The 27816-nt window shown below is 47.6% G+C and overlaps 1 protein-coding gene across 4 annotated transcripts in view; it reads left to right on the top strand.

The window, feature by feature from the left end:
- The window catches only part of LOC138514136 (zinc finger protein 420-like), a 1401466-nt gene that overhangs the window by 743964 nt on the left and 629686 nt on the right, over positions 1-27816 (top strand). The window lies entirely within an intron of this gene.

The raw sequence follows: 27816 nt of genomic DNA, 5'->3' as shown, positions 1-27816 counted from the left end.
ACTAAGAGATATGTCTATCTTTCTAAATTGTATTTTTACAATTGCACACGTCACCTTACTTTGAAGTAGATTTAGTATACTTTGTATCCTTATCCTTTTATATAATGACTATTTGATTACTTTTCATATGTGCCTAAGATGAGCTGGTGGCAGTAGTGATATTTATACAGTTTTTGTGTTCTTTCATAGTTTACCGCAAATGGCTATTAAAGGTGCCTACCCCCCTAACACAACCATGCCAAGAGATTATTTGCATGTTCTTTGGCCATATTGTTCTTTAGCCTATTTCCTGCCGTCTGCTTGTGTGAGCCAAAGGAAGGGGCTGAGTCTAGTCCCAATCCACAAACTCTGGTGCCAGATAATCTGTTGCTGGCAGATGTGGTGATCACTGGTTGTCCAGAAATTGGGCAACCCTTATGCTGTTTGAATGGTGCAGATCCTTACTATTGGTGGGCTTGGGCTTGCTCCAAGCCTGAATCCTGGATTATATGAGGTCTCCTGCAACTGTTCATCAGATCATCATTGGAAACATGAGTTTTGAGAAGAGCAGCCTGCTGACGACCCCTGCAGATGATCAGCATCGACTCCAGCATTATTTTGGTGAAGCCATACTCCTCTGTCCTGATTTCAAGAAGGCCTTCATTTGTGCTTTAATCCCTAAAACGGTGGGAACAACCTGTCTCGACCCTTCCTTGAGGATCTGTGTCTGCTGATCCTTCAAAAGAATCCCTGGACCAACCGGTGTACTGATCGGCTCTCTCATGGGCTACCTTGCTGCAGCTGTAGTCGTTCTGAGCAGGGGCGTGAAACTCTGCAGATCTCCAGCTTGTGTGTCAAGGCACTTGATTTTCAGCTGTCTCGCTCCAAGGGAAGCTGTGCTGGCGCTGCTCCTTTGTTCACAGCCGAACGGCTGTGGTGACCTTAATTGGATCTTTTCTTCTTTATGTGCCTGAGGAGTCCTGAGGCTGTCTTTCCCGCAGAAGTCTTCCTTTGTCTTGTTTGGGTCTTCAACTCGAAGCTGTCCGGAAACAATTCCTGTGCACCATGGCCAAAACTATATCCCTTGAAACAAAGTATCTCTCCTGTCTAGATGTCTAAATGACCCTCGCAATGGGAACAAGAATAGAAGTACATGCCTGTAACAAAGTCTGGAAGCTACACAAGTGGAATCCCGGAGCATTCTGAGCCAAGTGGTAAGGGTAAGTGTACATGGCTGATGCTTTCTCCCCCTTTCTTCCAAAGGGTATTTGGGCGTAAAATCATGACCCTCACTCACTCTAACCTGACCTTTGGTGGTGGAACCTGGATTAAAGATCCTTCCCTATGCCTATCCTAGTGTGTTGGATTAAGTTGGGTACTAACCTGAATTGATCTAACTTGGGAACTTTCAATAATCACCAACACCGCCCACTGCATTCTTTCTTTACAAACTTACCTGAGCAAGTTCTAATTTGGAACTCGTGGCTTTTGGGCATAAAGCCCCAAACCATCTTACTGTTGGAGTTTATAAGATTGAAGGAAGATGTTTTTGTGTTGATTCTAATATTGTCTGCCCATTTTCCTTGCATCCAAGTACTCCCCTGTATTCCATGGGTAGTTGATGCATATACAATTCTTATTCTCTTATTGGTGAATGTGTATATCTGGTTCTCAATGATGTGTGTGACAATACTTACCTATGATTTTTATATGCTTAGTATGTAACTTAAGGCCTAATGAATTGTGTTTTTATACTTATTGTCTAACTAGAATTACTGGTGTTGCTCTCTGTGGACTCATTTTACCCTTAGACCACTCTCAGGCTTTTCCCGAGACTAAGCCTTGACTGCGCAGCCATCATACCTTGATCATGTTTTGGCTAACTTCTCAGTGTCTTCCCTGTTCACCAGAAATAGGGTGGCCTCCGAAAATCCTCCCATCAAGGCTGATTTAGGAAACCCATCTTAACACTCTGAGCTGCAGGTGCCATTTTCCTTAGTTCCTTTTTTCTGCTGCAGCGCTATGGAATGTTTTTTCACTAACTTGACATTTTTTCATATTTCCCATGATGACTCCCTCCTAAATTCCTGTCTTCAGTTTGTAGATTGTCACTTTGTTATTTTCATCACTGATGAGTACTTCTTGTGGGGTTTTGTTTTGTTCTTGAAATAAACCATTGAGGACACTCAGACACTGAGTGTGCATTGTGTTGGAGAATGATGGCTATTGGGGTGAAGGCAGTGTATGGCTTGCCTCAGTTTGATATCAGCAGAAACAACCACCAAGAAATCTATTAGTGGGACCCCCAAAGCACGACCACTCGAGTGAGTCGTCATCTTGTCAACTGAATCGGGTGACTTTGAGAAAGTTTAAGAAATTAAGAGCCCCCCCCTACTTCTTCATCAACATGTCAAGAATAGGATTCGTTCAAGATTTCTTTTTTTTCGTTTTTACTAGATCACAAATAGAAACTTGGCACAGCATACTCAATTACAATATCTACAGCTGTCAACATATAGGATGTCATAAACTCTATCTCAACGCTCACCCCCCGCCCCCATTCACTCCCCTCCCAAATCCCCCCCTGGCTTGCCTGCATCCCATGTATACTAAAAACACACTACGTTTCCAACATCCACATATACTCTTGCTAGGGTCAATCCTCCTCTACATCTTCAGTGGCTCCCTTGGCAAACAGGGATGGCAGTAAAACATCCCATTCTCCGATTCCCCCAAGGCTTCCACATGGTCTCGTTGCGCCGCCCCTTTCCATGCCAGAGTTTCCGCCTCTCCCCACCTATACAGATCCCTCCACAATTCTTCTACTCCAGGGCCTCTGAACTATTTCCATGCCATAGCTATTGTACGTTTGGCTAGGATGCATGCTAGATCCTTCAGTTTAGTAACATTCTTCCGGCCTCTAGGCCGTGGGAAGCAGCTGAGCAGACATGCACTCGGAGAAAGCGCGTCCAATTCCACCCCTGCTTTTTGTAATCTGTTTGCCACCTCCTGCCAATGTAGCCCTACCATTGAAGATGCCCAGAACGTATGAAGCATTCCTATGTCGATTGCATTGCACCTTGTGGTGTTGCCCCCAGAAACCTGGAGATCCGCTGAGGGGTCAAGTACGCCCTGTGCATCAATAGCAATTGTATAAGCTGCAGTCTCGCATTTCGTGACACTTTCTTGTGGTAACCCAGTATCCTCACCCATTGCGCTTCTGTGAAGGTCAATACTAGATCCCTTTCCAATTTTCCCCTAATCTCCAGAGGGGAGGCAGGCCCTATAGACAATAGGAGGTCATATATTCACGATATAGTATGCCCACCCTTGGCTATAATAGGAAGTCCACTATTGAGTGTTTCTCCAATAGTTCTCTGTATGCGGGCCACCTACGTGTAATCTTTCTTAATAGTACTACGTAACATATATTGGCCTGTGTGTATGCCTATCTGTTTTGCCAACTCTATGAAGGGTACAAAAACAGTATCCTGCAACATGTCCCCTTTGGTGGCCACCCCGCAGGCTTCCCAGTGCGTGCATATACCCAATCTTGCATGGGACGAAGATGACTCTATCGAGACCAAAGGAATCTGTGCCGACATTGGGTCTGTCAACCCCATCGCAGCTAGGGCTCTGTCCCTAACTTTCCCCCCTAGGGACGAGCAACCGCCACCACAAAGTTTCCTGAACCACAATATATCCTTTAGGTAATGACGCCTCCCAGAAGGTTGTAACATCAGTGTATCCGGAGTAGTCTTCAGCCAGCCAATCTACCAAAAATTGCAGCTACCCTGCTATATAATATAATTTGAAGTGCGGGACTCTGATGCCACCTTTTGCGTGGGGCCTGTATAGTGATGATGACGCTATTCTAATCTGCCCACTTTGCCACAGATACCCTGGGAGGTGTTCAAAAAGGGCCTAGTTATCTAAAACGGGACATTGACAGAAAATTGTAGTAATCTGAGCAATACCACCATCTTCAGGAAGGCCGCCCTCCCCATCATTGAAAGGGGCAATTTAGTCCAGAACTTCCTAGAGCCCTTGATGCCCTCTAGGGCATGTAGTGTGTTGTGTAGGTGTTCCTCCGCTGAGTCGTGATACACATGAACCACTAAATACCTAATCATGCACACCTTCCACTGCAGGGCAAGCACAGGCAGCACACTGCGCTCTATCTTGCTCAGTCCCGCTATCGGGAATAATGTCAATTTGTACATGCTAATTGTAATCCCAGACAGTTTTGCAAAGAGGGCCTTGGCTTCTAGTAGCAGCTCAAGATTGTCCTCCGTATTCTGAATATATAATAGTGTGTCGTCCATGTATAAGGATATCAAATGTCTGGCCCCGTCTATTTCGATACCTGCATCCTTATGTTCCGTTCTGAGGTATGGGGCAATCGGCTCCATGGCAATGGCAATGACATAGAGCAGCAGTGATGATGGGCAACCCTGCCTCATGCCTTTTTCTAATTCCCATGCCTCCGAAATGCATCTGCCCGTTTTGAACCTAGCCATTGGTCTAGTGTACACCAGATGGGCCCACTTGATAGGTCTGCCCAAAACCAGATTTGCATAAAGCCAGTGCCATTGCACTGAATCAAACGCTTTCACCGCGTCCAGTTGTTACGCTCACCTGGTCTCTGTGGGGACGTTGGGGCATGGTTGGAGCCCTCCCAGGACTTGGCTCCCTTGGATCGACTCTCCCCCAGCTGCTGCGAAATCGAAGGCTCATGATGCTGGTACTGCCCCTGAGAGAAGATGAGAGGCAGTGAGAATGGTGTGGTGGTGTTGTGATCCCCCTCGACCCTTTCGTGCCAGAATGAAGTGAGCAAGAGTTTGCCCATGCAAGCTCACCTTTTTTTTAATGTAAGGATGAGCTCTCAGTCCTGCTTTCTCTCAGCAGGGGTGCCGTGGATGGACCTAGTTGCGTCACTGGTCCTTAGTGTGGAGGTCCAGACCGGCTGCGACCAATTCCGCCTTGAAGGTATGTGTTTTATAACAATGATTATTTTCTGTATCTTTTGTGGTGATTTCCCCAATGATTATTGTCCTGAACGTTATATTGTCCTTTCCTCTCCCTCTAGGTATGAAGATGACTCACGAGTACATGGCGATGGAAGAGAATCCAATCCGGAGAACCTACAAGAGGTAAGTGGACTTTCCGGATGATGCGCAAAGTTTGCGGGTTGCGCTGCCCAGCGTTTAAAGTTTATGCAATTGCTAACCTTGTGCATTCTGTCTCCCTTGCAGGTGCAGCTGATTGGCTTGCGTTTAATGGCAAGCGGTCCTCCGAACTCCTCCTGGCTGCCAGATGAAGGACCCGCGAGGATGCTGTGATGGAAGATGACTCTGTGTGAATGGGAGTTTGGGGCAGGTAAGGATGCCAGGCGCCGCAAGAGGTGGATTCGAGGAGACAGGTAAGAGGCGTGCGGCCGCTGCAGAGTTGGAACCGGGTAGCAGTGCTTCCAGCGATGGCGTGGCTGGACTCGGGTAAGGTGCGCGCGATAGCTGCAGAGGTGGAAGCGGGTAGCAGTGCTTCCAGCAATGGCGTGGCTGATCTCGGGTAAGATGCGCGCGGTAGCTACAGAGTTTGAGGCAGACAGCAGTGCTTCCAGCGATGGGTTCTGGAGACTGAAGATGCTTGTGCTGGACAGGAACAGGTAAGGATCTGTAGACGGTGGTAAGCGTTGCGCTGCTTCCAGCAGACTAACGCAAAGCGCCAACATGCGGGTGGAGCTGGCTTACTCCCTTTAGGCCCCGCCTTGAGGCCCCACCTTGCCACTCCCCCTGTCTTCTGCACGTGCTTCCAATGCTTTTGTATGGCCACGCCCGGACTAGGTGCACGTGCTTTGAGCATACTGTGTGCAGAGCACACTTTTAAATGAGCTTGGTGCCAGAGGTGCTAGGACGGGGTCCATTGGGACCCTGCAGGATATAAAGTTAAAGGCCCTTGACCAGTGGTCATGACAGCACTCCCCCTCAAGGCCCCTCTCACGGTTGTCCTTCCCCCTGGTCCCGGTTTGGTGGGATTGTCCTCGTGAAATTGTTTGAGTTGTGGAGCATGGACGAATTCAGCTGGTTCCCAAGTATGATCCTGGGGCCCATAGTCCTCCCAATCGATTAGATAGTAAAGTTTTGAGCGCACTTTCTTGGAGTCCAGGATACTTTTCACCTCATACTCAAGTTCACCTGCGATGATCTCTGGTTCTGGCGGTGTTGAAATTCGAGTGTCCGGTTTCACTGGCTTTAGAAGAGAGACATGAAAAACTGGGTGGATTCGCACGTTGGCTGGTAAATCCAATTTCATGGCCGCAGGGTTCACAATGGCTTTAATTGGGTATGGTCCCAGGTATCTTGGCCGGAAGGCACGAGGTCCTTTTAATTGAATGTTTTTGGATGCCAATGTCAATGTTACACAATAATGGGGAAGAGAATTCGACATCTTCCCCCGAACCACAGAAGCCGAATGAATTCGACCCTCCCACGGTGGTTGGCACAGGCACCTGATAGATAGAAAACAGGTCACCACGTGGCAGCCAGTGGGGGGAAGAGGAGTTGGGGAGAGGTTGTGGATAGGGAGGGGAATTTAGGAATACCGGATAGAGGGTGTAGGAACACCTAGGTTGGATAGGGAAGGGGTAACACCAGGGAAAAACCATAACCTACCTAAACTCTGTCCTAAGTAACTTGTAATTACCATGAACATTGAATTCCTACCATAACCATGCACTATGCATCTCCTACCCACTACTACCAGAATAAGCACACCTTGATATGTGTACTATATTATACCTAATACATGAATAGCATGACTGGCAAAGCAAGATGAACACACACAGATGGGAATCTTCCCACAATGATAGACTGTTAGGTAGAATCCTGTGCAGTGCCCTTAGGGACCACTACACACAATTAAGACTACAGGTGGCAATACAAGTTTTACCTTTGGTACAAGCCAGTACTACTAAGTTATAGTGGTAGCAGTAGCAGAGCAGCCAGGCTTATCTCAAGAGTATATGAGCAGTAGCAGAGATTACACAAAGGGAGCAAATATAAGTACATTTATTTTTAAACCATCAGTTATAAACACAACACTTCTGTTAAACTTTAAACAAAACCACATGTTAAATATACTACAACTGACCAATTCACTTTGTACAGTAAGTCTCAAGGTAAGTACCCTGTGTTTGAATGAACCAGTGTTATGAACAAAACACGATACCGCGGATACGGTTACGATCACTTTTTGACAGTTCGGTCTACTAAATAAACGCATATCCGTGACATGAAAACGCACTTAGCACCTGAGATACCCAGAGGGAGATGGAGGCAAAAGTCACAGGCAATATTTAGGTTAGGTAGACCGTATCGAGAAACACTCAGAAACAGGAGTTCAAAAGTCAAAGGGTCGGAGCCAGGTTTAGATGACACCAGAGGCCTGTGCTGAAGATCACACCGTTACAGTTCACGATTCCGTATAGCCCAAGAGTACTTGAATATTGTCAATGTTCGGAAGCAAATGTTATAAGAAAGAGGGAAGACAAGGATGAGCCTTGGAGGTGAAGAAAAGAGATTCACCCAATTTCCTCGAGTAGAACACAGTACCTTATTTCCACGATGCAGCTGGAGCCCTGGTAGTTGTTCCTGTTGGTTTCCTGCAGACCCACGATTCCTGGAGCTTCTTTGTGAAGGAGGGTGTCTGAAGGGGGTCTGCACCACACAGGGATGAAGCCGGCAGCAGCGACAACGAAAAGGTCTGCTCCTTAAAAACAGGAGAGGCTCAGCAGGTGGCTATCCGGACCACTACAGCAGTGTGCAGCGATTTCGACCACGGCAGAGATCTCTGGCTGAAGAAGATGAGCTGCTTATCCCCACCAGGCTCAAGGGAAGAAGACTCTGGACTGGATCTCCTCTTAGTCGTCGAAGGGTAGATAGCTCAGGACTGCAGCAGGGCTTCACCGGGATGGGGTAGTTGCAGCAGCCGTCGTTCTCTCTGCTTCTCTTCTGTTCCTTGTAGTTCCAGAGGCGACTCTGACTTCTAGCCCAAGAGACCTGCCTTTTATGCACAAAACCCCCATTCACACAGCCTGGCTGTCAATCACGCAGCAGGGGTTTGTCCATCCTGGACAACCACCTCAGCCAATCATGGCAAAGTGCGACTTGGGTTTCCTAGGATACCCTGCGCAGGGGGTGACTACACCCCTCCCTCACATTCAGCCCACCTAGACACCGAGATGCCTTGAGGAGGGCTTCTCTGCAGAAGCCCGCCAAAAAGATGGTGAACAAAGAAAGGCGAACCTAGTTTGCCGCGCAAAGTAAAACACAAGAAGGACTTTAACAAAAAGAAATGGCGAATAAACCCAACCGGTTTGGTTGAGCGGGTTTATGTTCGAGGCTAATGTAAATGCCAAGAACAGTACCACGTTTATCTAATATAATCGCGGTAGAAAAGTTAGGGTAGATACCACTGCCACCAGCCAAGTCTAAATGTTAAAAGAGCAAAACAATTCTCACGGAGGTACAGACAGAAAAGGGGTACAGATTAGCCCTTTCCAGTACTCCATGTAAGATGGGGTGTACTAGGTCATGTGGTAAAAATGACTATGTAAAGTAAATGGCAACTTTACCTTTCTCTGGGGGACAGTAGTCAGCCCCTTTGAAATGGAATCAGAGGGAAGTCTATAAGACAACCCTGGGTTACTACACTAAAGGTGCTGTGTAACCCACACAAGAACAGGGGCACCTGGAGTGGTGTGCTCCAGTGCCCAGGATCACACAATGAGTAAAAACACATAAGCCAAAACACATTTAAGAGTGGAAAAAGATGTACACTCTTACCAGGTGGAAAAAATAAACTCCAGAATTCCAGCAAAGCTGCTAGGGGACTCACTAGGTGAGGGAAATTAGCCCTAGAAGGAGAATTCTCCATAACATAGACAAAACACATGGCCCTTAGGGCAAGCATATGCAGCAAGTACAAACACTCAGCATAATCCGTAAACCCCAAATGAGGTTTGTCACATTACTTTGGCATTGAACATAAACGGTGCAGACTGAACGGCCCAATCCTGAACCCCTAACTAGTTAGCAGCACTGGTTAGTGGTAAACTGCTGCACATCAAGGCTTGAGCTCACAACACCCATATGGGAAAGGAAATGTGCTTGATTTTCCCCTCATGAGTATGGACAATTGCATAGGCAGCATTGAGCTCACTTTGTTTCATTCATAACGTTTTGTCAGATTCACCATGCCCCATGCAATAAATGCAAGTTTTTGTGGTAACCTATATTACAATCCAGAGCTCACACACTTCCCACCCCTTGAAACCCTTCCAGCACTTATCTGAGGTCCGGGAAGCCCCACAAGACTTCCCGGATGAAGTCTTGTACAGCAAAGAAGCAGCCAACAGCGTGCTTTCTGCCCAAGCTGCTGAATCGTTCGTGCCGTCAGGAAATGCTGAAATCGATACGCGGTCAAACCTCTCCTTCCTGCTCCAACGCCAGCTCCATGAAGAAAATAAGCCACACCTGCCGCACACCGTTGGCCCATAATAAGCTGTCCTAATTACACTCAGCTGGCCACACACGCATGCGGCTGCAAACTACATCTTTCCCACGCACTGCTGGGAAATATCGTTTCCTTAGTCCTTTCGTGCCCCTAGCCTATGAAACCAATCTACTCACTCCTCTCCCGCTCCAACCCTTGTTCCTGACAGCCAACCTTACTTTATCCCCAACGTGATATTGCGGGGCTTCTCTTCTATGTCGGTCTGCAAATTTCTTTTGTTGTTCCTTAGCTCGGTTTAAGTTTTCGGTAGCTTCTTTAAGAGACTGAGTAATAACTTTATGCAAGGATGTGATCGCTGGCATCTCCAGTTTGACAAGTGGATCAAAGGAAGATGTTCGTGGGTGCCGACCATTCATTGTGTAAAATGGGGTCTGTCCAGTGCTGGTATGAATAGGGTTGTTGTACGCGAATTCACTTAACCAGAGGATGTTTTTCCAGGACCCCTCTGTTTGCTGTAACATACATCTCAGGTATTGTTCCAGCGCCTGGTTTGTCCTTTCCGTTTCATCGGTTTGGGGATGGTGACTCGTGGATAGACGAAGGTCGATTTGGGCTAGTTTACAACATCTTCTCCAAAAGGCTGAAACTAATTGAGTTCCCCGGTCAGAAATCAATACGGATGGGAAACCTGGTGCAGCCGGATGATTTGTTCCAGGAATACTGTGGACAGAGTAGCAGCGGTGGGAGTCCCTTCAGTGGAATAATATGTGCCATTTTGGAGAATAGGTCTAACACGACCAGTATTGTATTAAACCCATCACAGGGTGGCAGATCAGTAATGAAGTCCATAGACAATGTGTGCCATGGTGTTGTTGGTACTCTTGATGGTCTCAACAACCCTGCAGGGTTTAATTTTTGGGATTTGTTTTGTGTGCAGACACCGCAAGTTGTAACAAACTGGGCAACATCTTTTCTCCAAGAGGGCCACCAATAGTTCTTATGCATCTTGGCTCTAGTCTTTGCGATCCCAGGATGTCCTTCTACCAGTGACTCGTGATAGTTCGCTATTATCTTGGTTTGCACTTCCTTGTCTTGAACATAGTCTTCCTTGAAAGTATGGTAGATTATCTTTGATGGAGTATTCGTCCCCTTTACTCAGCCGTTCCTTTTGGGCTGTCTGATCCATCTGTACTTGAGGATCAGTCTTCAAGTCTTCCCATCAGGTAGTTACAGCAATCTGATGTTGAAACCTTTCTTCGGGAATGATAGCTATTGGTTCTGATGGATTAAAGGCGTCTTTGTCCTCTCCCATACGCGATAGGGCGTCTGCCTTTCTGTTACGCACTCCTGGGCGGTAGGTTATTACAAAATCGTACTCTGCAAAGAATAAAGCCCAACGGAGTTGACGTGAAGATTGAGCCTTATCTGTCTTTAAATATTGCAGGTTATGGTGATCTGTGATAACCGTGACCGTGTGCCTTGCCCCCAAAAGGTAGTGTCTCCAGGTTTTGAAGGCTCCTTTGATTGCCAGGAGCTCTTTGTCGGTGATTACGTAATTCTTTTCAGGTGCAGAAAACGTACGGGACCAGAATGCTATGGGACGGAGTTGCCCCGTCTCTGGATCCTTTTGCGATAAAACGGCTCCCATGGCAATACTGGAGGCGTCTGTTTCAACCACATATGGTAGGTCAGGCCGAGGATGTCGAGGTATAGGTGCTGAGGTGAAGGCTTGTTTTAATTCCTGAATGGCGTTCTCTGCCTCAGTGGACCAAAATAATTTCTTATTCTTTTTTAGAAGAGATGTGATTGGATGGACGATCTGTGAAAATTGTAGAATAAATCGTCTGTAGAAATTAGCAAATCCGAGTACACTCTGCACCCCTTTCGTAGATGTCTGGGATGGCCACTGAAGGATAGCGTCAACTTTACGTGTGTCCATATGAACTCCTTGTGGAGTAAGCATGAAGCCAAAAAATTCGACCTCTGATGTCGAAGGAGCAAACAGTCTGTGCTGGCGAAGCTTTTCCAACACCGCTCTTACATGGTCAACATGATCTTCCTTGGACTGTGAATAGATCAGGATATCGTCGATGTAAACGAGGACGCCGACATCCAGCAGTTCGTGGAGTACATAGTTCATAAAGAACTGGAATGCCGCTGGTGCATTGCATAACCCAAAGGGCATCACCTGATACTCAGTCCGTATTTGGTCCGAAATGCTGTTTTCCACTCGTTGCCTCTTTTAACATGTATGAGGTGATAGGCCCTTTGGAGGTCTAGTTTTGTGTAGATTCAAGCGCTCTTTACCTGATCGAGTAATTTGGGGATGAGTGGCAGAGGGTATATGTTCTTAAGCATGATTTGATTCAAAGCCCTGTAATCGATGCATGTTCAGAGGTCTCCTTCCTTCTTGGATACGAAGAAAAGCGCTGAGGAAGCAGGAGACTTAGATGGGCGGATGAATCCGTTAGATAGGTACTGGTCTAGGTAGGTTCTTAGGTGTTGATTTTCTTGCTCCTTTAAAGCGTATATTTGACTGCACAGGATTTGAGCCCCGGGTATCAGGTCGATCTGGCAGTCGTAAGGTCTATGTGGAGGCAGGGTGGTTGCTTGTTCTTTTTGGAAGACGTCTTGAATGTCCAAATACTCCGGAGGTAAGGCACCAGCAAGACCCAGAAGCGTTTTTGCCTTGATTTTGTGGTTCTGCATGCCCTTATGGTAACAAGTTTTGGTGCATTCTTGCAGAAAGGTCAGCACTCGTGTTATCCAGTCTATTCTGGGATTATGGGTTTCTAGCCACGGCATCCCTAGGATAATCTGGAACTGTGAAGAAATTGAGGAATCTATTTGAGGTGCATATGTGATAGAACTCTCCGCCCTTTGTATTAGTTTCAACGTTTTGTATTGAAAGGTCACAATCTTCCGGGTAACAATGGAGTCCTTGATTCCTCTACTCCATTAGGGAAAGGCAAATTGAATGAGGGTTACCCTTGCGCCCAGTTACTTAATTCACAGAGTTTGAAAGTTACTCTTGATATATATTTGCTCCACATATTGTTTTAACAGTTTTTAATGCCATTTGTTGATGACACGTGTTTCGACGTGAAAACTTCTTTTTCAAATCAGGGCTTTGAAAAAATACCATCCAGTAAACATTCACAATTGTGATTCCCAAACAGATAATAAAAAATGTATATACACACATGGAACATGGTTAAGTATGAATAATCCAAACATCGTTTTGTGAGTGGTATGAATAAAAAAAAATGTATGACTAAATGGTTACATTTTTTTCCCACATTGGTGAACCCAAATATATCGTTATTGATTCATACAAAAGAAAAAAACAAAAACAAACCATGGCCATGTTTAGGGAGGGGAGAAGGGGTAGGAGGTTTGTGGGAAGTCAGAAAACATAAGAGAACAAAATGAAAAAAGAAGAACCGTAAGTTAACTCTCATTTGACTATATACTACAAACATTTGTTTACAGAATATCACATTGAACCGCCAAATAATCATCCTTACCCAATAGTTTTGATTGTATGAAATATCCTCAGTGTTTCCATTCAGTCATGGGATAATCCCTGTTGTACAAGAAAAAATATATTTATATGTATATGGTGCACCCGCATCCTCTGAGGTATAGCCATCAATCCCACACAGGCATTTACTGATGAGTGCGCGCAATAACAGAATAGCTTTTTTAAATACAAGTCTCACTTTAACCAAGACTTTAAAAGCGTTTGGACCCGTGCTGAGTCACTAAATATAAAAGAAGCAATCCTTCTCTTCTTTTTTTAATTGCCTTCGCACTCTAAGATTTAGCACATTACGCTGTTTAATTTAACAGGAAGGACGAAACTAAATTAATAAATGTCAAACATTTTTGGGATTGTATATGTTAGGCAGAAACCTGTGCAGTTCCCTTGGGGAACACTGCAAAAGATTTAAGACTACAGGTATAGCAGTAAACCCACTTGGTAGCAGTCCGCACCACCCAGATTTACCTGGTAGCTGTGGCTGAGCAGTCAGACTTCCCTCAAGAAGAGTTAGGCAGTATGCAAAGTATACACAATATGTACTCAGGCACAATAGCACAAGCAAACACTGACCAGAGCTTGGTTTCAAAAGTATATAGTTATTTATTTTTAAGAACACACAAATTGAAAACACTCTAGCAAAATATAATAAAACACTCCAAACACAGTTGTATGGAAAGCAGTCCCAATCCTTATTCCTATCTAGACAACTCTAGGTTAACACCACATAATTAAAACAGAGGTGAGCGCTTAACGTTAGATGACACTCTAGTAGGTTAAAGAAGGGAGGGAAAAAGAGCAGAATTTGGATAACCACACCACTCTAAGGTCAAGAACGCTTTTGGTAAGCTCAACGAAGCACAAAGTCACAGGTGAGCAAAAGTCACTAAGCAGGGCCCACTCTTAGAGCAGACAGAGCGAAAACGTGCCCAAGATCACACAGTTGGTAGGGATTCAGAGTCTTGCAAAAGAGTTCGGAAAAGAGTTAGAGAGGCTCAGAAAGTTTAGCCAAAGTGTCCCAGGCAATCCCAGGATCGAAAGCCGAGGGCTAAAACTACCTCGTACAGTCGGTGGCAAGGGAAGCCAGGCGGAACACGGTACCTTAACGGGAAGGATCCTCCAGCGGGGGCAGTTGTTCCAGGCAGTGGCAGCAAGGCTCGACGTCGGTCAGGGGAGAAGAAGATCTCGCTGAAGAGCAGAAGAAGAAGGTCGTTGCACTGCCCGGGAAGAAACCAGCCGCGGAGTCCTCCGGTTAAAGGGTTGTACCGACTTTCGCGGTTGGGGTAAAAGTGGTGGGGTTCCGGTTGCCGGGGTGCTTGGCACTGGCAAGGCGGCCACGGGATACCTCGAAGAACGGAAAGAAGGTAAAAACTGGTTGTCCCCACCAGTCAAGGGAAGGAGCCACTCCGTTAAGAGTTCTCCTCGGTCGTCGGGAAAAGTGGTGAGATGGTTCAGCAGGGCTCCACCGGCGGTGTCGTCGTAGCAGATCAGCTCAGCTCGTCCCTCGTTGGATTCTTAGGTCCTGTGGCGACTTCTGAAGTTCCAGTCCCCAAAGCCCTGCTTTTATGCAGCAAACCCCCATTCACCCAGCCTAGCTGTCACTCAACCATGCTAAGTGGTGAGCCGGCCGGCTCACCACTTGGGCCAATCAGGACGGAGTGCGACTTGAGTTACCTAGGTAACTCAGTCCAGGGTGCCTAAATCCCCCTCCACCCCTCCTAAGTACCCCAGACAGAGTGGCACCACTTTGGAGGGCTTCTGTGGAGAAGCCCGCCAAAAGTGGGACAAAGGGCTCCACTTTGGGTCAGAGTTACAGAGGCGAACGCCAACGCCATTTTAGTATCAAGTTTTGGCAAAAAATCCCAACCGGAGTTATAATAATAAATATATAAACCGGCGGTATGTTTAAGGCTACCGTAAATAAATAATTAAATGTGTTAGCCTAAAACAATGGGAAATCCCATAGGAAAATATTTGCGGTCGAATATAAAAATTAGTTTCCACTGCCACCAGCCAAAACTCGATCAGGGGGGACGGAGACGTGCCCCCGCGACTAACAGACCCTGGGGCAATCGAATTGCCCCAGCCAGTACGTCCACAATATGATGGTTTGTACTGGTTCTGTTCAGGATTTAAGACTAGTAAAGTCTTTGGTGACTTTACATGCCCTGGGAGACAGTAGTCAGTCCCAGGGTATGGAGTCTATGTTGGGGAGTCCCTAGGACACCCCTGGGTTACGGCGCAGAGGGTGAGGGTGCTGTGTAACCCACATCCAAAAAATACATGAGGCCCTATGGAGTAAAAGACCCCATAGCCCATTCAACACAAGGTTTAATCAAGAAAACACACTTCAACATGCCCAAGAGTTGAGGGTAAAAGAGTCTCACTCTTGGCAGGAGAAAAAAAAATAAACCCCAGAAATCCAGCAAAGCTGCTGGGGGACTCACTAGGTAGGGAAATTCAGCCTAAACAGAGAATTCTCCCTAACAGTATAATGAGACCCAAAATTAACCAGTGTGGAATTGATAGCTATACCTCAGAGGATGCGGGTGCACCATATACATATACATATATTTTTTCTTGTACAACAGGGATTATCCCATGACTGAATGGAAAGACTGTGAGGATATTTCATACAATCAAAACTATTGGGTAAGGATGATTATTTGGCGGTTCAATGTGATAATTTTGTAAACAATTTTTTGTAGTATATAGTCAAATGAGAGTTAACTTACGGTTCTTCTTTTTTCATTTTGTTCTCTTATGTTTTCTGACTTCCCACAAACCTCCTACCCCTTCTCCCCTCCCTAAACATGGCCATGGTTTGTTTTTGGTTTTTTCTCTTGTATGAATCAATAACGATATATTTGGGTTCACCAATGCGGGGAAAAAATGTAACCATTTATTCATTTATTCAATAAAAAATGTGATTCATACCACTCACAAAACGATGTTTGGATTATTCATACTTAACCATGTTCCATGTGTGTATATACTTTTTTTATTATCTGTTTGGGAATCACAATTGTGAATGTTTACTGGATGGTATTTTTTCAAAGCCCTGATTTGAAAGACATTTTCACGTCGAAACACACATCATCAACAAAGGGCATTAAAAACTGTTACAGCAATAAAACAAATTGTGTGGAGCAAATATATATCAAGAGTAACTTTCAAACTCTGTGAATTAAGTAACTGGGCGCAAGGGTAACCCTCATTCAATTAATCTGGAACTGTGGTGCCCCAATAAGATCAAAGGAGATGTCTTCCCGATGACCGTCCTGACACATCAGCATAACTTTATCGGTGTGTTGCGTTACTGGCCCAGATGACAATTGAGAGCCATCCACTGCAGTTACGTTTTCCGCTTGTAGTTTCTGCCGAAGAGGGAGGCCTATTTGTGCAGCTAGATCCTGATCAATATAGTTACCCCCAGCTCCACTGTCAATATACGCTTCCAAAGCGTGTACCCCTGATGGTTGCTGGTTTTGGACTATGAGTACAGGAATGACTAGGTGGGAGGTCTGAACTACTTTCTTCAATTCGCTCGACAAGTGGACCCATACACTTGTCGGGCGCTGGAGTTTTCCGGGGTCAGGTCTTGTTCGTCATTGCTGTTATCCGTTGCACCTACTGTTTTCTTGGGAGATTTTACTGGGCAATCCTGAAGAAAATGTCCTGCCTTGCCGCAATATAAACAAAGTTGTTGTTGCCTCCTCTTTTCTCTCTGTGCCTTGGATATAGGGGCCCGTAACCCCCCGATAGGCATAGGTTCGGTTGTTTCATGGGCCTTGACTTGATTGTCCCAGGGTCGCATATAAACCGACCTCCCTTCAGTTCTTGTGCGATCCATTTTTCAGTCTTGTAACCTATGATCTAGTTGTACTGTCAGATTAATATATTCTGCACAGCACTTAGGAGGGTTGACCACTTGGGCTAGTACGTCCTTTAATTCCCCACGTAGACCTCGATAGAATAATGTGGTTCTATTTTCTTCGGCCACGTTGCTCAATTGTGCAATGAGGCGATTAAAGGTGGCTTTGTACGTCAGCAGATCATGATTTCCCTATTTTAGGGACAACAGTTCGTTATCTAGGGCCTGTCCTTGGGTGTGTCTCGCAAACAACTTTTCCAATTCCTGTTGAAATTCCCCAAAATTGTGGAGTACTGGGCCATCCTGGTTAACTAATGGTATGGACCAGTCTGCTGCGCTGCCTCCTAAATATGAAAGTACGAAAGCAACTCTGGCACTATCGTTAGGGAAGGCCCCAGGACGGCACAAAAAGTGAAGGCGACACTGATTCATTAATATGGCATATTTGTTGGGGTCACCAGTAAACCGTTCAGGTGGGGCCAAAGGTACAGCCCCCGGGAGTACCACTTGAACTGGTGGTGATGGCGGTGGCAAAGGGGTTGGTGCAATTCCAGGTAAAGGGACTTGTCCTGCATGAGTTTGAAGCACCTGTCTTGCCAGTTCGTCAGTTCGTTCTCGAGCTGCAATTAGATCCCTCCTTAAAGCATTTGTCTCTTGTCTGGAGGCATGCACTTCAGCCCATAGTTCCCCCAGCAATTGGGCCAACTGGTCAGTCTCTGAGGTATTCATAGCGCCCAGGCAGAGATTTCGGAGAGGGCTTCGCATTCTGTTACACTCACCTGGTCTCTGCGGGGACGTTTGGGCACGGTTGGAGCCCTCCCAGGACTTGGCTCCCTTGGATCGACTCTCTCCCCCAGCTGTTGCGAAATCGAAGGCTCGGTATGCTGGTACTGCCCATGAGAGAAGATGAGAGGCAGTGAGAATGGCATGGTGGTGTTGTGATCCCTCTCGACCCTTTCGTGCCAGAATGAAGTGAGCAAGAGTTTGCCCATGCAAGCTCACCTGTTTTAATGTAAGGATGAGCTCTCCTTCCTGCTTTCTCTCAGCAGGGGTGCCGTGGACGGACCTAGTTGCGTCACTGGTCCTTAGCGTGGAGGTCCAGACAGGCTGCGACCAATTCCGCCTTCAAGGTAGGTGTTTTATAACAAGGATAATTGTCTGTATCTTTTGTGGTAATTTCCCCAATGATTATTGTCTGTAACGTTATATTGTCCTTTCCTCTCCCTCTAGGTATGAAGATGACCCACGAGAACGTGGAGATGGAAGAGAGTCCAATCCGGAGAACCGACAAGAGATAAGTGGACTTTCAGATGATGTGCAAAGTTTGCAAGTTGCGCTGCCCAGCGTTTAAAGTTTATGCAATTGCTAACCTTGTGCTTTCTGTCTCCCTTGCAGATGCAGCCGATCGGCTTTTAATGGCAAGCGGTCCTCCGAACTCCTGCCGAATGAAGGATCCGCGAGGATGCTGCGCAGGACGATGACTCCGTGTGGATGGGAGTTCGGGACAGCTAAGGATGCCTGGCGCCTCAAGAGGTGGATTCGAGGAGACGGGTAAGATGCGCGCGGTATCGGCAGAGATGGAAGCGGGTAGCAGGGCTTCCAGCGATGGCGTGGCTGGTCTCAGGTAAGATGCGCGTGGTAGCTACAGGGTTTGAAGCGGACAGCAGTGCTTCCAGCGATGGGTTCCGGAGACTGAAGATCCTCGTGCTGGACTGGAACAGGTAAGGATCTGTAGACGGTGGTAAGCGTTACGCTGCTTCCAGCAGACTAACGCGAAGCGCCGGCATGCGGGTTGGGCTGGCTTACTCCCTTTAGGCCCTGCTTTGTGGCCTCACCTTGCCACTCCCCCTGTCTTCTGCATGTGCTTCCAATACTTTTGTATGGCCACGCCCGGCCTAGGTGCACGTGCTGTGAGCATACTGTGTGCAGAGCACACTTTTAAATGAGCTTGGTTCCAGAGGCGCCAGGACTGGGTCCATTGGGACCCTGCAGGATATAAAGGTAAAGTCCCTTGACCAGTGGCCATGACAGCACTCCCCCCTCAAGGCCCTCTCATGGTTGTCCTTCCCCCTGGTCCCGGTTTGGTGACATTGTCCCGGTGAAATTGTTTGAGTTGTGGAGCTTGGACGAATTCAGCTGGTTGCCAAGTACGATCCTGGGGCCCGTAGCCCTCCCAATCGATTAGATAGTAAAGTTTTGAGCGCACTTTCTTGGAGTCCAGGATACTTTTCACCTCAGACCCTGCAGTACATAAAGTTAAAGGCCCTTGACCATGGGCCTTGACCACAGTGGGGCTATGGTGCACAGTTTTTCCTAGGATGCTGTCCTATCCGTTATGTGATGTAGTCTTCTCAAGTTCCAGGCCATGCTTCGGCCAGGAACATGCCCCGTCTGAGCCGGCTGCACTAACCTGTATATCACTCTTCATTCTCGTTGCTAGTATGGACGTCAGTATCTTATTATTCTGATTAAGCATTGAAAGGGGCCTATAAGAACCACACTTTGTCAGGGTTTTATGGGGCTGGAGGAGAGGTATAAGCAAATGGGGGGCCAAATTCTTGTGCATATTCTTTGTAGAATTTACCAGGTAGTCCATCTGAACCTGGCATCTTTCCTGTTGGCAAACCTGCAATTGTTTTTTGTATGTGTTCCAAAGTGAGTGGTGCTTCAAGGCTATCTCTTTCCTTTTGGGTCAATCTCTTCTAACACTTCCACTAAGTAGGTGCTAGACACAGGGCCCCTGTTGGTACAGTAGGTGATAAGAAATCTCAGAGGGCATCATTAACCCCATTTTGGATGTAGCAGAAGTTCCCTTGATATAGTTTGTTTGTATCGCGCTCATACACAAGTGTTTTAGAGCGCACTGAGGCAAGGAAGGGGAACAAGGGAGGACAAAACAACGATTTTACTAGGCCCTGTGACATTGAGAACGTGTAAGTGCAAGGGATAGGGAAGGGGGAAAGTGCTGAACAGGGATAACACAAAATAACAACTGGTCGTACAGCCAGCAAGTTGGCAAGTGCAAGGTTAAAGCACAGACAAGGGGTGTCTGGTAAGTGCAGGTAAGGGGACTGTAGGGTTATAGATACAGACGTGCGTTTATTGAATGTATAGGGCCTTGTTGCCCCTCCTTCTTAAATAACCATGCTAGCAATCCCCCTCTGTGTGCTGCCTCTCTGTGTATTTAGCAAAACTGTGTGTGCCCAACCTCTCCCAGCAATCTATGCATTTCTGTTTTAGTTCCCTAGCCTTCACATTACTGTCTGGGTGTAGCTAATTTCCTCAATCGTTCCTCAGCAGAGGCCAATTCCCTATTAATGTTTGCTTGTACACTGCTAGACCCAGCTATAGGGACCCCTTTAACCACGACCTTCAATGCCTCCCAGAAGGTACCAGCACTGGGTAAACTGCCCAAAAAGTGCGAGATGTATTCCCTGATAAAATCTTTGATGCAATTGCGAAATGGGGGGGAGGGTCTCTCAGCGATTCACTCCTAAACCTCCACGTCTGTATCAGGGCCCTGGGGGGGCACATATTGCCTCTGTACACTAAGTGGGGCATGATCCGACAAAACCCTATATTTTATGCTGGGAATGTGTGATATTATGTGTCGGTTCTCTTCCCACAAAAAATGTATCTATCCTTGTATGTACTGCGTGTGGCACAGAAAAGTGTGAATAATGTCTGGCGTCTGGTTGGAGAGCTCTCCAGGCGTCTTCCAAAGCGAAAGAATCCAGGAGCATCTGTAATGTTCTGACAGGCAGGGCCGGTTTAGTGTATTTGGTGTCTGATCTATCCATGGTTGGGTTTAGCGTGCAGTTAAAGTCTCCTGCCCATATCATGTTACTATTCTGATAAGGTCCCAACCGTGAATTTAGAGTCTTCAAAAATGTGGCTGCGCTATGATTGGGGGCATACGTATTGACCAGACAAGTGTCTACTTGTTCCAGGAGTCCTTGCACTTGCACCATCTTGCCCTCATTGTCTGTTTTATTGTGTGTAACTTTAGAGGGAACCGAGGGTGCTATTCATATCAAGACTCTGCAAGCATAGGCGGAATACAGGGAATCAAATGCCTGCCCCCTCCATTTACTCACTAACAGTTCTTATTTTTCAGCTTTGAGATGTGTTTCCTGCAGCAAGGCAATGCCCACTTTACATCTCTTAAAATATGAAAATACCCTATTTCTCTTTACGTAAGCATTCAAACCCCTCACATTCCAGTTAAGTAAGTTTATAGTTCCCGCCATTTGCCTCTAACCAGCCAACCAACTCTGACCTCCCAGTAGACTTCCCCTCCCCCGCTAACGGTGCTCCAACCCAAAACGTTGTGTTGCTTATCCCTTTCCGCATACATGCAGGCAACCCTTTCCTGCCATGAACTTCCCAAACTAACAACTGCCCAGCTTGGTTACCCTTGCTCAGGCATGTCCGCTTCTCGCGTTCGCCCCTAGCTGTCCTGCTTGAGGCTGGTGCACAACGGATGGGCACAAAAACAAGTGCCCTCAAAAGATTCAACTTGGAGGGTGTGGCAGGCGCAGCCCTGGGCACAGTCTCCTCTTCCTTGTTGCAAAGCATTAACTGCTAATAGTCCCTGCCATATGCAAAGAAATGCCAGCTGCAAGCATTTAGGACCCTTTCCCCGGGGAAATTGTTCCCTTAACTAAAAAGCCCTTTGGTCTCCAGTGTTTAATTGCAGTTCCGCAGGAGCACTCATCTGCATATGTCATGCTATCCAAAATACTCTAGTTATCTCTGGCCTTGGGTTGGATAGGGCTTCCTTTGCCCCTTCCTTGGTCGTCGTCTCCTTCCTTTTCCCAGGGACTTATCTTCTCCCTTTCCAGCCATGCCTGTGCTTCCATCGGGAGGTCAAAAAACCTCTTGTTTTTGTATACGATCTTAAGACGGGCTGGATAGATCAGCATGTACTTCAGTCAAGCCATACAGAGCCTAGCCGTAGCTGCTGAAAACTGTGCCCTGCTCTTCTACACTTGAAACATGTAATCGGGATAAACCGCTAGGTCTGCAGAGGCTCTCTTCAATTCTCCTCCTTGCCTGGAATAAGCCAATATTTTTTCTCTGTCCTTATATTTCTGGACTTTAGCAATAATCGTTCTCTGTGGTGCCCCTAAGGGGAGGGCGCTTAGCCAGCGCCCTATGCACTCTCTCAATTGTAAAACCCTGTGTGAGGCTACCGGGCCCGATCTCCTGGAGCAGCATGTTATCTACATACATTGTCAGGTCTGCACCTTCTTCCCCCTCAGTCAAGCCTACTATGCAAATATTATTTCTCCGGGCCCGTCCCGCTGGCTCTTCCACTCTGTTCTCCAGGAGGCTGACCTTTTGCTGCAGGACATGGACATCCGCATGTGTGTCTCAGAGCGCACCTCAATGCTCCTTCACTTGTTTCTCCAGCGTAGTAGTGTGCTCTGCCAAGCTCTGCATGTCCTGGCGCAACAATCCCACATCTAATTGCACTGCCTCAGTCTGTGTCCCCAATGAGGCCTTTAAATCCGCTATGGCAAGCATCACTTGGTTGGGCAGCTCCATGGCGCCCACTTCTTTCTCCTGCACTGGTTCCATGCTTACTCCAGGCACCAGCTGCCTGGCCCTGGCAAAGCTGTCTAAGGTTGTTTGTTTCACTTTGGTTTTAGCCGACTTGGGAGGCATTCAGCTAGCCTACTTCCTTCGCAATTGGCCATAGTTGCTTCTTGCTTAGATGACGGCCCTATGAGAGCCCTCAGTTAAGTATTGATCAGGACGGAGCGCCTATGAGCTTGTACCCCATCACGTGGAACTCTGACACAGCTGTCCTCACAGTTTGCCACCCCTTTGAGGGAATTGCATACGTGGAGCCAAACACAGGCCCCCATGCTACTGTGGCTTCTTTCGGTGCTTTGTGCTGTCGGGCTACTTACCCTACGCCCCCGTCGCAAGGACTTGTCCCACAAATCTTGCCAAGTGTATTAATGTCAGTGTTGAGGCATCATTGGCTTCAAGAAGTAGCTTCCAATAAACAGCTTGTCTTGTCCTTCGTCCACCTTCAGGATTTTATTTTTCCCCCCTGTTTCTGATCAAACACAGCAGGGGCCGTTCCTCGCAGTTCACCGCACGACCCAGGTTCCTTCCCCCCTCTCTTGGCTGCCACCTTCAGGCTGTCTGCAGTCTCCTGTCCCGGCCACAGCAGGCCTGATGCAACTGCGGCTGTGTTCTTGATTTCACCCCTCGGCCCAGGGTCGTGTATTCGCCACTTTTGCAGCTGCACCCAACAGCCAGCGTGGTGCCTTACCACCCGGCCACTACAGGCACGTCACGACTGGGGCCTTTCCATATCTTCACTACTTGGCCCGGGTTTATGTATTATCCCACCTCTCAGCTGCCACTATCCAACAGCTTATTGTCCCTCTCGTATGGTAGCTGCCGGCCCTGCTCGGCAGGGGCTGTGTACTTAGATTCACCGCCCGGCCCGGGTTCTCTTGTTTGTCTCTCTGGGCCTCCCCCCAATACCAGTGTCCAATGCTCCGGATGGAAGGGGTAACGTATTGTGGAGCCTGCATGGTTCCTCCGTGTACCTTGAAAGAAACATGCGCAGCTCCATGTTTTCTCCACATTGGCCGGGTGATCCGGCGTGCAGCCGAGAGTCTGCTTGCAGCTCCTGAGAGAATCAGACCCTCTGGGGGGGTACGCCCAGCTCTCACCTTGATCCAACTGGCGTGTTGCATGTCAACTGTGAACCACTAGCGTCCCTCTCCCCACTCCGCTCCCTGGCCGAGCAAGACGGATCTCTGGCGTCCCTATTCCTCTACTCACAATCCTTGCGCTCGCTCCAGCAAACACCTCTCCACTCCGCACACTTCTTCCACCCGCGAGGTCCTCAGACTTCCTGGGGCCACCAAGATGTCCGCTCACCATTGTTATCCACTTCCCTGTACATGCTCCATCTTGGTTCGTGGCGCTGCCGCTGGATCCTTTATTCCGCTGCGCATATCTTGCAGACGACAAAGCCTCCCCGCTTCACTCTGCAGCCAGGCACTCCTGAGGGGTTCACTCGCATCCTCCTTTAATTACAGGCTATATATGTTCCTTACAGCTTGCTATTCTGTCGGATCATGAAGGATAGGGCGGGAGAGATCTGAAAAGCTGGCCTACTCCATTGGTTGAAAGCCACACCCCCCCTCGTTCAATATTTCTATGCTAAAAGTGAAGCATGCCATCCCTACTGCTTCGCAAAAGTGCAGTACTGGGAAGTCTACAAGTCTCATGCACACCTCGGAGCTCGGGCCCCTGTGGGAAATCGAAAGAGCCAGCGCTGTCGACCGTGTATCTGCGACCACTTGAGATCGCCCTACGCCACAGTCTCGTAGGCTCCAGTTCCTCCAGCAACATCCATCTTGGTGTTGCTCCCAGTCCTCCAGATATGATTTTGTGGTGGGAGTTTTTTACTCCTTATTTTTGAGAATTAAAGAGTAAATCCAAATTCATGAAAGTAGAAATTAGTATTCTCCTTCGCAAGAGAGTTAAAGGGACTGGACATCCACCCAATGTGCGCATAAAGTTGAGCTTAAAAATGATTACCAACAAAACACTTGCATATCAAAATGATCTGGCATCAAATCATTTTTTACACTTGTGGAAAACGCTTTTTCACACAATAACTTCTCAGTGATTGCTACCTAGCTGCATCTTCATGACAATTGGCCATAGGAAGTCTGTGAATAATTACTATAGATACAGAAACTGATAGCAGCTAGTTACATTGAGTATTCGTAAGTGAAATCCCTTTCTCTACCAGCATCACCTCTGTCTTTCACCACACTGTTGCTGCCTGGCACTATCTCTGTTTCACCCTCCCCATGTTTTTGCTCTCTATCCTGCTGGTTGCTGCTGTCTCCCTGCGTCTCACTTTGTTGCTCTTTCTCGTGTTGTGGCCTTTTCCTCTGTCACTCTGCATCTACTGCCTATGAATACTGTTATTGTTGTTTCTCTCCTCTGTGTTGCTGTCTCCTTTGCTTTAACTCCTCTGTCTCTCTTGTTAATCCCTAATGTTTCTCTTATGTTATATTACACTAGTTCTCCCTCCTTTCTAATAAGTTCTGTCTGTCCCACCTTCATCCCTTTTTTCTGTATCTGTTAGGCTCGCAATTGCTCTTGCTCTGTTTTGGGGATTTTGATACAGAAATAATAAATATTTTAAAAAAATGTAAATGCTTTTTCCAAGGCCACCAGAGGGTGTGGGGCAGATGGTGGCTCTGCAGGGATCTGGTCTTGGACCACGTAAAACCCTGATAAAGAGGCCCCGGAATGTAAAATTGAGGAGTGGAACGAGAAGAGAAGATAGGGGAACACTTCCACCCATGTAACAAGCGCAATTGAGGGCACTGATCACCCGCCTACATCGACTGAGATCCTCGGACCTTCCATAAGCGTGTGGCCTGCAAGCAATGGTGGATGAAGGCCTTAGGTGCACAGGCCACCCTGGTGACAGGAACAATACACGGGCAGAGAAAAGAGGGAGCAGCCCAAAGCAGCAGAGCACATGAGAGAGCCTGCGCAAGAACCCATTATAACGGCTCGGGTATGGAGTATAACAGGAGCGACCCTCACACCAGAACGGCGAGATAGAAAGGAGAATGGACCCCGTCGCTAAACTTAGGTGGCACAGGCAGCTCATAGACCCACAACTGAGGGTGATAAACACATCACCCACTTAGAGCAGCTTGCACAGGCAGGAAGTACAAGGCCCACTCGCCCCATAATCCATCTGAGTGATCCTTGAAGTGGCAGCACAGTGGAAAAGGCCGAAAGGCAGTGGAGGAAGGGGAGGAGCATGGCTGAACTGAAGTGAGACTCTTTCCCCATGCCTTCAGTCCAAAACAACGACTGATGGACTACCCTTTCCAACTGGGGGTTTGGACCTGACAAGGGGCACGAAAATCAGACTTGAGGTGGACAACTTCATCCCAAGCTACAGGAGGGGAGTGGAGAAGAGGTGTTGGGACAGCAGCATGTAAGGTAGCCGGCTTTGAAAGAAGGGGGAGAAGACCTGCAGCTGAGTCGTTCCCTTCTGAAGGAGAGACAGGGGGGAAGAGAGGACCACACACAATGAATCCTCACCTACATGCAGAGACCACAAGCATGGTGGAGGGTCTGAGACTCCTGTGGGCGCTGGGGTGGCTAATCAGTAAACCAAAGGGGACGGGCCAGTGAATCTACCTCCCCCACTTTCTACCAAAATAGCATATTGGACTGTGGCTGGAGAATAGCTATTGGGGCCCAATTGAGCTAAGGGTTGAGGAGAACTTGGATCTGGGCAGAATTGTCCCGCTGAGGATACTGAAAGGAAGAGACCCCCTTGGCAGAGACCCCACATATGCCACAAAGGGACTCGGATGGGCTGGAAGATGCCCATCCAAAACTTTCAACATGAAAGTGGCGAGGGTGAGAGAAATACGTCCACGAACTATAGAGCTAAGGAGCAGAATGAAGACAAACTGTGGCCACCAAAGGTGGCAGAAGGTCAATCCTTGATGAAATGAGGGCCATGAAGACAAATGTGGTTCTCCAAATGGCTACATTTATGGAGAGGTCCATTCCATAGAGGAAAGAGTACAGGAGCTGGAAGCAAGCCAAACATCTGTGGACATACTGGAGAAAGAAATGGGTGTGAAAATCTCAGAACTGGAGAGACGGGAAGAAGCACGCAGCTCAAAATTTAGATCGAAAACGGACAAGGGCAGTGTAACCTGTGTCTCTTTGAAATTACTGAAATAGAAGGAGCAACAAAGGAAGTAAAGAGGATGGCGCATGGCATAGTGAATGCCCTCTTCGCCGACGAGGGCGGATTGGCATGGATTCACATGCTCATGAATATTACCTGTCGTCAGGCTAGGAATCCTTGGTAAAAGAGAAAAACAGTTTCACTTTCACTTTTAAACTGTATTTCTCCTCTAAACCAATCACTGTCCGCTGGGTCAAACTGCCCCCATCAAATGACAGTCCTCTCCCTAAACCCCACCTCTGGCAGCCATCTTTAGATTTTTACTGCACGCTTCAGTGTTGGGAGTCCTCAAGTTGCCTTCCAAGCTATTTTCGGCCGGCTGTTGTCGGTGAAGTTGCGCGCCCCTGACGGAGGAGAAAAAGGAGGGAAGGACACTTTTCAGGCCCTGCACCCAATGCAGACCAAGGAACACCTTTGTGGAGGACAAACATCTAAAGTGTCTATACTGCCTGCACCCGGACCACAACGAGGATGGGTGCGAGATATGCCTGGGCTTCTCAAAGAAGATGAAGAAATAGCAGGCTGGTGGCATGGCTCAAGTTGGCATGGTGGCATGGCTCAAGTTGAGTAAGGCCTCTGATCCGTGCTCTGAGCAGGGTCATGTCTCACCCACGATTGGTCGGTCCGAGGAGCGGTTTCCTTCTGGGAGGAGGTCGACGTCCTTTGAAGATGCCCCAATCTGTGGGGGTCCAAGACAAGGCCAAGAACCACAAGACCGATTATGCCAGGTTCGCCACTGAGGCAGGCCCCAGGTCGGATAGACAGCGATCTCGTCTGCCTCCTTGGCCAGCCTGCCAATGGGTTTCTCATCAAAGAGGAAGTCCACCACCTTAGCCAAGTTATGGGAGAAATCAGAGAAACGAAGGCCAGAGGAAGAGAAGAAAGCCTCACGGGCTCATCAGGCGCTGCCGAAGATGCCGTTGACCGCTTTGGAAGATGGTGGTCCCTACAGCGCAGAGAGTATCTGGTTCTGGTTCTGGTCCCGGCACATGGCCCTCATGAGGGGAAAGGTGGGGGGGTGAGGAGGCCCTAAAGCAAACCTCCCAAGTTTTATGTTCAGCCAATGGACATCTCCTCCATTGTTCCCTCTTCAGCCGAGGAACATATCCATGGACATCCTGTCAACTCTCC

The sequence above is a fragment of the Ambystoma mexicanum genome, chromosome 12, assembly GCF_040938575.1.
Source record: "Ambystoma mexicanum isolate Mex_15411 chromosome 12, UKY_AmexF1_1, whole genome shotgun sequence".
Lineage (NCBI taxonomy): Eukaryota > Metazoa > Chordata > Amphibia > Caudata > Ambystomatidae > Ambystoma > Ambystoma mexicanum.
Note: the sequence above shows the minus strand (reverse complement) of the source record. Positions and strands in the feature narration are given on the sequence as shown.